Source organism: Cyprinus carpio, unplaced genomic scaffold, assembly GCF_018340385.1.
Source record: "Cyprinus carpio isolate SPL01 unplaced genomic scaffold, ASM1834038v1 S000000001, whole genome shotgun sequence".
Lineage (NCBI taxonomy): Eukaryota > Metazoa > Chordata > Actinopteri > Cypriniformes > Cyprinidae > Cyprinus > Cyprinus carpio.
Window position 1 is genome coordinate 1,587,570 of NW_024872754.1, and position 11,441 is coordinate 1,599,010.

Sequence of the window (11,441 nt, forward strand, 5' to 3'; positions counted from 1 at the left end):
CTATGCATGCATTTGTGATATCATTTGACTTTTCCATTGCTCACAATTTGAATTTGTTTACAATGCAGATGAGGAGACTGCTCCTCAACCAAAAAAGAGAGCCCGTTTGGGGACTGACCCTGACAGAGACAGCGAAAGATGGCACAGTGTGGCGTGAAGAACAGGTGGGGACGCGTCTCCCTTTCACCCCAATCAAAGCGTACTCTGCAGATGGAGAGCCAACGGCTAAGGCCAGGAAAAGTATCTCGAGTCGCCTTCAGAGCTTCCTGTGTTTCATCACTCTTGACATGCTTCATAGCATTCAAGAATGGGCTATTCAACATGCACAGGAAACGGAGCATGTTCATTGGTTGATGGCCCTCCCTGAACTAATGGCATTTATTGCAATTGTCATCTTGCGGGGGCTTACCAAGGTTCCATCACTACGTGACTGCTGGTCAGCAAACCTGGGAAACCCACATATCATTGGAACAATGCTGCGAAACCGCTTCCAAGACATCATGCGACACCTATGCTTTGATGACAGGTCCACCCGGATAGTGATCGAGCAAAGACTGATAAGTTTGCTGCAATTTCCAGTGTGTGGGGATCATTTGTCACCAATTGCATCACGTCCTACAACCCTGGTCTACATATCACCGTTGATGAACAGCTTTTCCCGTCAAAGACTCGCTGCTGTTTTCCTGCAGTATATTGCAACTAAACCTGACAAGTTTGGGATCAAGTTTTGGGTGGCTTGCGACCTAAAATCCAAGTACATTTGTAATGTCCTCCCATATCTTGGCAAGGACCCTAGTCGTCCCAGTGGAGAGAGACTGTCTGAAAATGTAGTGATGAGGCTGATGGAACCATTCCTAGACAAGGGCAGAAATGTTACCACGGACAATTTCGTCACATCGCTGTCACTTGCGCATAAACTTCTTAGCCGGAAAAAACCACCATCCTCGGCACAGTCAACAAGATTCGCCAGGAAATCCCTCAATCCGCTAGACACACAGATCGCAATGAATTCACCACTCAGGTATGTTGCAGGTCTTTTGTGGTTCTATGTTTATGTGTTTCTAATTTTTAGAATCAACACCGCCAAGTGTGTCATTGTGTGTAAAAGTGCTGTGAAAATAACAATTTATCTTATTTATTAGGTGTTTTCAACGCAGGTGGGAAGTTTCTTGACTCAAAGTTGTCCTGAGGGCAGAAACGTTTGTGATTGGTTCAATCTGACAACCAATCGCAAGAGGGGAGAGAATTGCAGAGGCGGGGCCACCAGTTCCAATCTCAACCGTCAAATAAATAATCCCTCCGCGGTGCGCAGGCAAGAGGAACTGGTGGTTATCATTTCAAAGTAAGTTTTTTTAAAAACAAAAACGTAATATTCTCGAAAATGGAGCATTGTATGTGCACCTATGTGTGACCCCCCCCCCCCCCCCCGCTTTCATCATAGTATATCGTAGTATAATTGTGCAGCTTGTAGTTTAAGGGTAGGCTAGCCAACTGTTTCAGAAGCAAGCTAGTGTTGTAGCTTGCATTAAAATGTTGCAGTGGCTGTCATAGATATGGTGGCTGTTGCCAGCGGTTCTTATCACAAAAATGTAGAAGAACAAGATAATTCAGAAAAAACGTCACCTTTAGGGGGGGTGTAACGATACGCGTATTGGTATTGAAACGTTCGGCTACGAGGCTTGCGGTGTGCGGTTTTCGGTAGGGCTGCGCATTTTCAAAACCGAACGGTTCATTTGACCATTTTTCCTGCCGACCAAAATTTCGTTATTTTCAAATGAGCACGCTCATAATGTAAGAGATGCCGGCGCGACCACAACATTGCCCAACATCAAATGGCAAACGTAATGCAAGTGGAACGAAATTGCTCGTTATTGTGTGGGTTGAAGGACCGTTTATCAGTTTGGACCAGTGCAGCGCAAGCCGATCGTGATCATGCGACACTGTCACTACACAGCGCTAAGAGATCCAGTAAAGAAAGCATTTGAATTCGCCACAGAAGTAATAACATCGCTGCAAGATCTAACGTTAGTGAGAAACATTCTCATTTCTCCGTTATTAACGGATCAATAATGCTTTCAAGTAACATTACGCCGGTTTTATTTTGACATTGTGAATACAATTGCTGCCCTCAAATGTTAATCTGAACTAAAAATAAACCTTTAACTACTACAATATTACATTTCATTTTTTCCAATGAGCTTTTTTTTGTTTTATATGCTCGATGTTAAATTTTGTATTTATAAATTTAGTTACATTTATAAATTTGGCTTTTCTTCATGACTGTTTAGTCTCATCTGGTCCCAGGGCAGAGACCATTATTTTCCACAATTTTGTCTCAGGGCAGGTGAATCCCTCCTGGTCTCAGGGCAGAAGTCAGTCTAATTTATAAATTTGGCTTTTCTTCATGACTGTTTAGTCTCATCTGGTCCCCAGGGCAGACAGATATTTCTAGATTTTGGCTTTTCTTTATGACTGTTAGTATCATCTGGTCCCAGGGCAGAGACTATTGTTTCCCACAATTTTGTCCCAGAGCAGGGGAATCCCTCCTCTTCTCAGGGCAATATAGTTGGACAAAAGGGAGTCAACTGTCTTCTCTGGTCTCAGGGCAGAAGTGGTCTGAGGGCAGGTGAATCTCTCCTGGTCTCCAGGCAGAACAGAAATTGTCTGAGGGCAGGTGAATCTCTCCTGGTCTCAGGGCAGAAGTCATATTTTTCTGTTCTCAGGGCAAACATAGTTGGACAAAGGGAGTCAGCTGTCTTCTCTGGTCTCAGGGCAGAAGTGGTCTGAGGGCAGGACGGTGAATCCCCTCCTGGTCTCAGGGCAGAAGTGGTCTGAGGGCAGGACGGTGAATCCCTCCTGGTCTCAGGGCAGAAGTGGTCTGAGGGCAGGACGGTGAATCCCTCCTGGTCTCAGGGCAGAAGTGGTCTGAGGGCAGGACGGTGAATCTCTCCTGGTCTCAGGTCTGCACTGATCCCAGGCTACCCCCCCTGCCCTGGCTTAGAATTAGTTTGAGGCCAGTGTCTTTTTCCTCCATTTTAAGTTTTGCCTCAGGGATGTAAGTATCGTCCAGTATAGGTATTCATAAGTATCCAATTTAAGCTTCAGCAGAAATACATGTTTTTAATTTTGTTCTTTTGTCTTTGCCTGTAAAGGGAAACTTAACCAAGCCAAATGAACAGTAAGTTATTCAAAATTATTTTTTTCTAATCTATGTTACTCATTGGCATCATCTGCATACATAATGATTATAATTTTTGCATACATCCGACCAGGTAGAGCACATTGCGGTACTTTTTTTAGCTGGTGTTTTTAGAACGATTAGATACATGGGCAACACAAGGGTCCGAGCACTTGCAAGATTGTTTTATGTAATAGACCATGATAAGGCTGTAGCCTACCAAAAAATTTGTGAAATAATGAGAAGTGCTGGCGCTGCTGTAACAAAAACATCATTGGCATGGCATTCAACACAACTAGGCTATTTAGTAAATTGTATAATATGTGGGCCCCGACTTGCCTCAACATAGTACATGTGTCTAAAACTTTTGCCCATATGCTCTAGTTGCCCGTTTTCAGCCTATTGTGACATCACTAACTCACAGATAAGCACTTGAAACAGGGCGCTGTTAGACTGTGTATTTTTGATGGTTATCACCAAAACAACGTGTGAAACCAAACACATTCAGAAGTCGGCAAAAAGTCGCTAGTCGATAAATGTGAATTTTTAGTCGCCAAAGATTATAAAAATCGGGGGAAAAAAACTAATTCGCCTAATTGCCAACACTACTTTTAAAGTAGTTTTGTATGCTACATGTACTAGTTGATTGGATTACATTTGTGCCTGTTAGCCTAAGTAAGGTGACTTATTTTGGGACTTTTATTTTCTTCACCCATGCAGACTTAGAAACACTGAAGTCCCAAGGACTTCATAGTGAAGATGTCCTTGGAATTGGGCCTTTCAAAATCTTTCTGGGTAGTTTGGAGGCCCTTTTAGGCCCATTTGAACTTCCAGATGAGGTAATTTTCTATTTCTTTAAAAAAATTATCCTCTTCCCCTTCACCTTGACTCTATTGTGATTTATTGCAGTTTATATATATATATATATATATATATATATATATATATATATATATATATATATATATATAAAATATTTTTTTATGTATTACTTCCCCAGGTAATGGATGCCTTATTTTACGTCATGACCAGGGTAACTCATACCTTTTTACAAAACTCACTCACTCACTCACTCACTCACATACATACATACAATTCAAATATAGATTTAACATGATTTAATGACTTAAACCATTTCTCTCCCTCGCTTAGAGCCAGCCTGGGACAGAGGCAATTAATAGTCAGGCTATGCGCCTGATTTTGGAGGGCAGCTCCAGGGCCAGGAGTACTTATTTCTTTAAAGTAAGAGTTATGTAAATGTTTAAAGTTATTGTTCAGTGCTGCTGAAACACATTAGGTGTCAAGTTTATTTATGTTTGTTCATGAATGTTTTCTTCTTTTCCTGTCAGAAAAACATTCTTAAAGGAGCCAGTGCCATCTTCGGGCCCTACTTGCTGGGAGAGTGCCACTGGACCCTCTTTGTAGGTTGCTGTTAGGTTATGCAGAGACTATTATTCGCTAAATAGCATCACACTAGTCATTATTGTTGCTGTTGTGGTCATTCTCATTTGTGTTGTTTGAGCTGTTAGTGCTTCACATTTAAAAAAAAATTTCAATCATTTTCAACACAGATTGGGTTGAAATTCTCCTTCAAACCTTTCTCATATGTTTTTCCCATCTTTTGTATAGCATTGCAACTTGAAAGAGGGAACTATTACCTACATCGACTCCTTGGGGGAGCAGCCACAGCATTGCTTCCATGCTTCCCATGGAAAATTGGAGGTACAAGGTTTTTGTATTGCTCTATAAAATGAGATAATGAAAATTCAGCAGAGATCTCCTTCACATTTATTTTTCTCTAATCGTTTCAGCTTATTTGCTGCTAGCAGAGGCTGCCAAGGGCCCTGGAAGATGATGAAGAGGGACCACTGACTTACAAAAACTCTTCTTTGTCATGTGGGGGTGTTTCTCACTAATGGTACAGTTTTGGTCGTTTTCCTGCATAATGTTTCTGTTTTCTTTTGAAAATATAAATATTTTAGTTTTCACTTTAGAGCAATTTTGAATGAAAGTTTCAGATCAAATATTAATGGATTTTTGACATGGACACAGTACTACCTTCAGCACACGATACAGGAGTCATGATCATATAATTATTAAATGAGCACCATAATCTTCTCTTGTAATATAGTCCAATTTTTTTTTTACCACAATTTGTTGTTCACATTTATTATAAGTTACATTATTTCATTAAAATAGACTTTCTGTTGCTCTTTTAGTTTGCAGAAATGATCCTCCAGGGACAACAAGGGCACCTCCAATGCCTCCCTATCGCTCAAGAGCGGGAGAGACTTGGGACTTTGTTGTTCAACTCCCTTGGTAAGTAGTAGACATATGTACGGTATGGGTGCTCCTTATTGAGCTCTGCTGGCTACCTGTAGCTGCCTGCATTAAGTTTAACTTACTGATGATTTGGAGTGGTAGCTTTAACTTGTAAATTCGGAGGATGTCATACTTCGGTGTACATTGTTACTACATCATTTAAAGCATAAAATACGACATTAAGTTTATGTTCAAAATCAGATGCTATTTATTTTACGATCCTTTCTTAGAAGGATGAGGTGAATACACTTTCTTGGTTTCTACGCACATTGAATGATAAGCATGCAGAATGAATCATTATTTTCATGATTATTATTTTGGTTTTTGAAACATTATAATAATATTAAAATGACATTAAGAAACATGTTCATTTCTTTTAGATACGAAGACTCTAGGGTAAGAAAAAAAGGCAAGGGTTAATGATCAAAATATACATACTGTTTCTCAACACATTGTATACTTAACTCAATGTTTTTTTCTCTTTTCTAGGGAAAAATTGCCAAGTCTAAAAATACAGGTAAGAACAGCCACAGACTGGGGACTAATTTTAGGTTTATTGAGATTTCTAGGCAAGTCTGTTTGGTAAGTAGGGCTGATATATGTAGACAAGCTACAACCAAACCTAGTATAATTGTTAATGTTAAGTAAATTTGTACCAATGTTGTTCCAAGATGGGTTCTGCTCTTGATTAGCTTAGGTACACACACACACACACACAGTCTTAAATACAGTAGATGGTGATCAGCATTCGAGTCACTCACTAACAACATACATGTAGGGATCTTTTCAGAAAGCAATTGTGTCTTTGATGTATTACTTTGCTGTTAGGAAAGTACAGAGATCTTTCTTTTTGAAACAGTTTGTTCCCTGAATGCTGTTCTCTGATTGGTCTTATATAGTATGGATGGTGGCCCTTGCACAGGAATCTGAGTCCACAGAGGGTGAACAAGGTAGGAAGAATACTGTATTTACGGTCAGCATTCGAGTCACCTCACTAACAACATACATGTAGTGGGATCGTTTCAGTAAGCAATTGTGTCCTTTGATGTATTAACTTTTTTGTAAATTTTGGAGTGCTGTCAATACAGAGAACAACAACAAAATCGGTGTTGCCTACACCGTGTTATCCTCTTGTTTAAAATTTGCACCCTGTTGACTTCAATGGGGCAAGTTTTTAAACTTGCTTTTAACCCTCTTTAACATCCTTGATGTGTCATTAGAAGGTGCACAGCCAATGTGTAGTGATTCCTTCAGAGTGAACACGAGTGAATCTGACTCCAGTCGATGTCAAAGATATGAATAAAAGTGAAGTTTAATTTCAGCGAGCGCTCATACCTGTATTTACATCCTGTTTTCGGTCGTAAGGCCATAGTAATCGATTGTCGAGTTCACGTGCATAGGTTTAGTTTACCTATGATCACGCACGTGAACTCAACAATCGATTACTATGGCCTTCGACCGAAAACAGGATGTAAATACAGGTATTTGCGCTGGCTTAAATGAACATAATTTTTATCCATATCTTTTGACATCTACTGCAGTCAGATTCACTCGTGTTCACTCTGAAGGAATCACTCACATTGGCTGTGCACTTGTAATGACACATCAAGGATGTTAAGAGGGTTATAAAGCAGGTTTAAGACTTGCCCCCATTGAAGTCGACGGTGCAAATTTTAAAAAGAGGATAACATGGTGTAGGCAACACCGTTTTTTTTTTAGTTGTTCTCTGTATTGAACCAGCACTCCAAATTTACCAAAAAATGAGCTCAATGTTAAAATTCACCGGATTTTCTCCGTTAATAAAAAAGAAAATATAGTAGATGGTGGCCTTGCACATTGGAATCTGAGGTCCACAGAGGGGTGAACAAGGGTAGGAAGATACTGTATTTATGGTCAGCATAGTTTTTGGCCATGTAAAATGAGTTGACAATAAAATAAAAACAATATTTTTTTCACTTCTACAGTATTTATTCGAAGTGGAGAGTGTTCTCCGGTTACCTGACGGGACCAAGGCCAAAAGGTAACTTTGTATGTCATTACCATCAATATTTCATACATTTACATAATTCTTCCTAAGCAATTAATAGTTCCAAACAATAACTGTGCACAGGTGCTACACATTGCACGATTACCCAAGTATTTTCCGCACAAACTATAAGGCGCCACTTAAAAGCCTTTAATTTTTTTCAAAAAACGACAGTGCGCCTTATAATCCGGTGCGCCTTATAGTGCGGAAAATACGGTATAATTAGACTGGGTATAATACCCTCGGTGTTGAACGCTATTATATTTTAATTTAAATTTGCTCTGCAGTTATGTCTGGCCCTGGGAAATTACCTTCTTGGGAGGTACCAACTAACGTAGACAATCGAAAATGTTTCTGTGTACAAGGGAGGAAACGCGTTTGGCTCGGTATGTTTTTCAAAAGTCTGTAACTGTGATTGCGCGGGGTCACACTCACTGTATGAATGAAGTAGGTGGGGCTGGTACTAGGCTATCAGAAGTACACAGAAGGAATTTTTAAGCAGGAAATCTGTTTCTCTACAGACAATTACTAATTTCCCAATTTAGGTAAACTCTTGCTGTAAGGACAGGTGCATATCATATTCCTAAGCCTTTACAAAAGCTCATAACAGCCTCTTACATGTGCTCATCATGCTAACATGGCACAAAAAATTCCTACTTGCAGCGCATGCTCTGACGAGGCTGTGGATAAATCTTTAAAAGGTCCCTAGCTTCCACCTAGATATACTGGGGCCAAAGTCAGTAAGACTGAGTCATGTCTTACAGAAGCTGTTAGGAATAAGTTATTTAAAACCCTTTTTAAGGTGTCCCATGTATGTGGTCTCCTGTACCTAAAATGTTACCTACCAACATTTCTACAAGGTAGAAAGAGATTGTTTTAACTCTATATTGCCTGCTTAAAATCTCCACTGAGTATTGCAGATATAAAGTGACTAGGAGGAACTGGTTTAGAAGGTGGTGGGCCACCGAGGGCTATTCGCCCAATGCTCTGGTGGCCTACTTGAAAGGAAAGGGGCAAGAGCCAAAAGAGGCGCTCGATCAGGGCCAAGTTGCACGACTCACAGGTGGAGCCAGGACCCCACGAATCAGGCTGTCAACAAGTGTCAGCAAGTTGTGTGAAGGTAACTGAGGTCTACTACTAAGGTTAAGAACATGACATGCAAGAGTTTAAGGGCAGTGTGAACCACCCATCACTTCACACAGCTGGTATAAGAATCTTTTCTTAATAGTCTGGTTAGGGCGGAAATCTTTGTTACCATTAAGATTTTTGGTAATTTTGCACTATTTTGGCAGGGTGGTGAATGCATTGAAATTGGTTCTCGTTACGCACAATACAAACACATTGCCAGAATAACTATTCTGCATGACATTGGGCAGTGATTTTAAATTTCTTTTACCTTGAGTACCACCTCAGAAAATATTAAGGCTTTTTCCAATACCACCCCATCTTACACTTTTACAGCAGTTATGGCATGCAATCGGGGTGAAATTGCAACCTCACTGTGATGTCCAATCATAAGAATGAATAAGACAAATAAAAATATTTTTTAAATTTTCAAATCTTGTTTTACAAGTTTTATTATTTATTGTGATTATTGCATCATTGACCTATTCACTTAGAAGTGCCACAACACGGATGCACATAGATTAACTCTGATCTATATGTTTTTTTGGTTGCAGAAAAACAGGGAGATAGGAGGTTGGGTAAACATCTTTTGTTTTTATAGAAGCTATCTCGTGTATTCGTGTCTTATGTCTCTGTAAGATGTTAGCCCACTTAAATGAAGATGAAGATTCTGGGATAAGTAGGCTCAGAAAGAATCCACCTTGCCTTTGTATTACTGGAGAGGTCTTGATTAACAGGTCTTTACCTCTTTCTCCCAAGTAACATTAGGCTGTAATTATGAAATTTTCATAGATCTTTCTCAACTAGGTGGACTCATCAAATGGCAATCATCAAGGCACTTTCACATGTTGATCACACAGAACTTTTTTGGAATGACTGAATCTCGTTTCTGTCCTTAACAGTCTATACTCCATTCTTAGTTTGACAAAAATTTATATTTTTTTTGTACTCTCTTGCACTGTGTATTTGTAGAAGAATGTCTGGCCCTTGCAGAGGATGTAAATTACATGGGTTTTAAATACCTACCAATTCAAAAATTGGCCAGGCTTGCCTGGAGGAGGGACCAACATCTTGAGGCCATCGTCAAGTGCCCAACACTACAGGTTCATTGATCTGTTTGGTTACCACCATGCCAGTATTGCAAGATTAAAAAGGCTTAGATCTACATATGCATATTGTATTACATCACCTCTACCACTGTTCTTTATGTCAATAACATCTGTTTTTAAACACCTTTTGCAGGCAGACACTAACAAGATAAAGACCGCGATGGAGGCCAACTGGTCCTATTACAACCTCGCTACGCATGGCCTTGGCCAGAAATGTTGAAGGGTGCGTTTTCTTTAATTGAGGCGTGCCTGGTCGAGGCAGAGAAACCTCCACTGCCTCCAGAAGTTAAATAAGGATGTCAATTTTAAAGTGTATCACCTTTATGGGTAGCCCTTGACAAAGGAATAGTTTCTTTATGGTTTACTGAGTAAACCACTTTGCACAATATAGATGTGATTTACCCCTGTGTGTTGACTTCGAGGTGAAATTGACCCGTTTTTCAATATTTTTTCATATATCAGAAATTATGGGACGTAGAAATAAGCACTGAAAATGTGTAAAAAAAATCATTTAAAAACGGTGGAAAAGCGCAAAAAAAAAAATGGCGTCAAACGTTTGAAATAAGTGTTTTTTTTTTTTTTCTCAAAGTTTGACGAGAAGACAACACAAGGGTGAAAACATAATTTGCCAAATACATGGTTAAGTTAAAACCATAGGAATGTATGGAAAGTCTTGGTTTTGGACTGAGAATGTATCAAAGTTATAAAGCAATTTTCTTCTTTATTTGTAATTGGTGAGTACATTTTTCTTGGGGATCAATACTTTTACTGAATTACGGACCTGTGTACTTCACCACTCTGCTGGTATAATTTTACATTTCATATTTGGTAAAAACACTACTATTGCTTTCTGCCATTAATGTAAGAAGTCTATATATTTCCCAAAACTTCATAAAACTTTGATTTAATTATCAGTATTTTATTTACCTGATCAACTACCAAGAAAATTCATCAACCCAACAAGACGGGCGCTTTCACATGCAAACAACTGGCACCTCCAGAATAACAGAATAAGTTCTTCTTGCTCTTCTTTTGTTTTTTTAAGTTTCTCAACTACTGCTCTCTGCAGTCTAGCTTTTTTAATTTTTTTACGGTAACCATGTAAAGGGGTAATTTTCCTTTTTCTGGACACAGCAGTGAATTTTTCCAAAAGCCAGCTTGTGTGCTCTCTTGGATGGTATTGTACAGTTCAGGGGTATGTTCAAATGCTTCGGACTTGCTCCACTCTAGTAGGTCTGATAACATGGACTGTATGGGAGGATTCCCATGGGAGGCTTCAGACACTTGTGCATTTTCTTTGGGGTCTGTGAGAATGTCTTGAGGCTTGAGGATATGTGCTGACCTGTATGCAACACAATCTTTCTCCAAAACTATTAGCAATGCAATGTGCACAAAGTCGGAGTTTTCCTATTCACATACTCATAGTCCCCTCATCTTATTGAAGATGGTTATTTCATCTTCAGTCTGCTGATAGAGACGGAGGCGTGATGAGTTTCCTAGCGCTTTAATTATTCCGCGTTTTTTTTTTTCAATGTCCCATACCTCTCCTGCCTACTCCATCTTCACCAATAGAAGATGGTTGCAATATGTTTCCCATACCGGAAATTGGTGCATTCCACATGTGAAGTGTAAACAAGTTAACTTTGTAGGCGTGTGTTGGTTGACTGTGACGGCACAAAGC

General features: G+C 39.6%; 2 long non-coding RNA genes across 2 annotated transcripts; both read left to right on the plus strand.

Moving 5' to 3' along the window:
• Positions 1-685: 685 nt before the first annotated feature.
• Positions 686-3,177, plus strand: LOC122142563. The gene is made up of 3 exons (XR_006158681.1): positions 686-1,021; positions 1,143-1,342; positions 3,153-3,177. It is a non-coding gene; the product is annotated as an uncharacterized LOC122142563 (long non-coding RNA).
• Positions 3,178-3,898: 721 nt separating this feature from the next.
• Positions 3,899-4,878, plus strand: LOC122142562. Its single transcript, XR_006158680.1, has 4 exons — positions 3,899-4,017; positions 4,179-4,420; positions 4,528-4,599; positions 4,808-4,878. It is a non-coding gene; the product is annotated as an uncharacterized LOC122142562 (long non-coding RNA).
• The last annotated feature ends 6,563 nt before the right edge of the window (positions 4,879-11,441 follow it).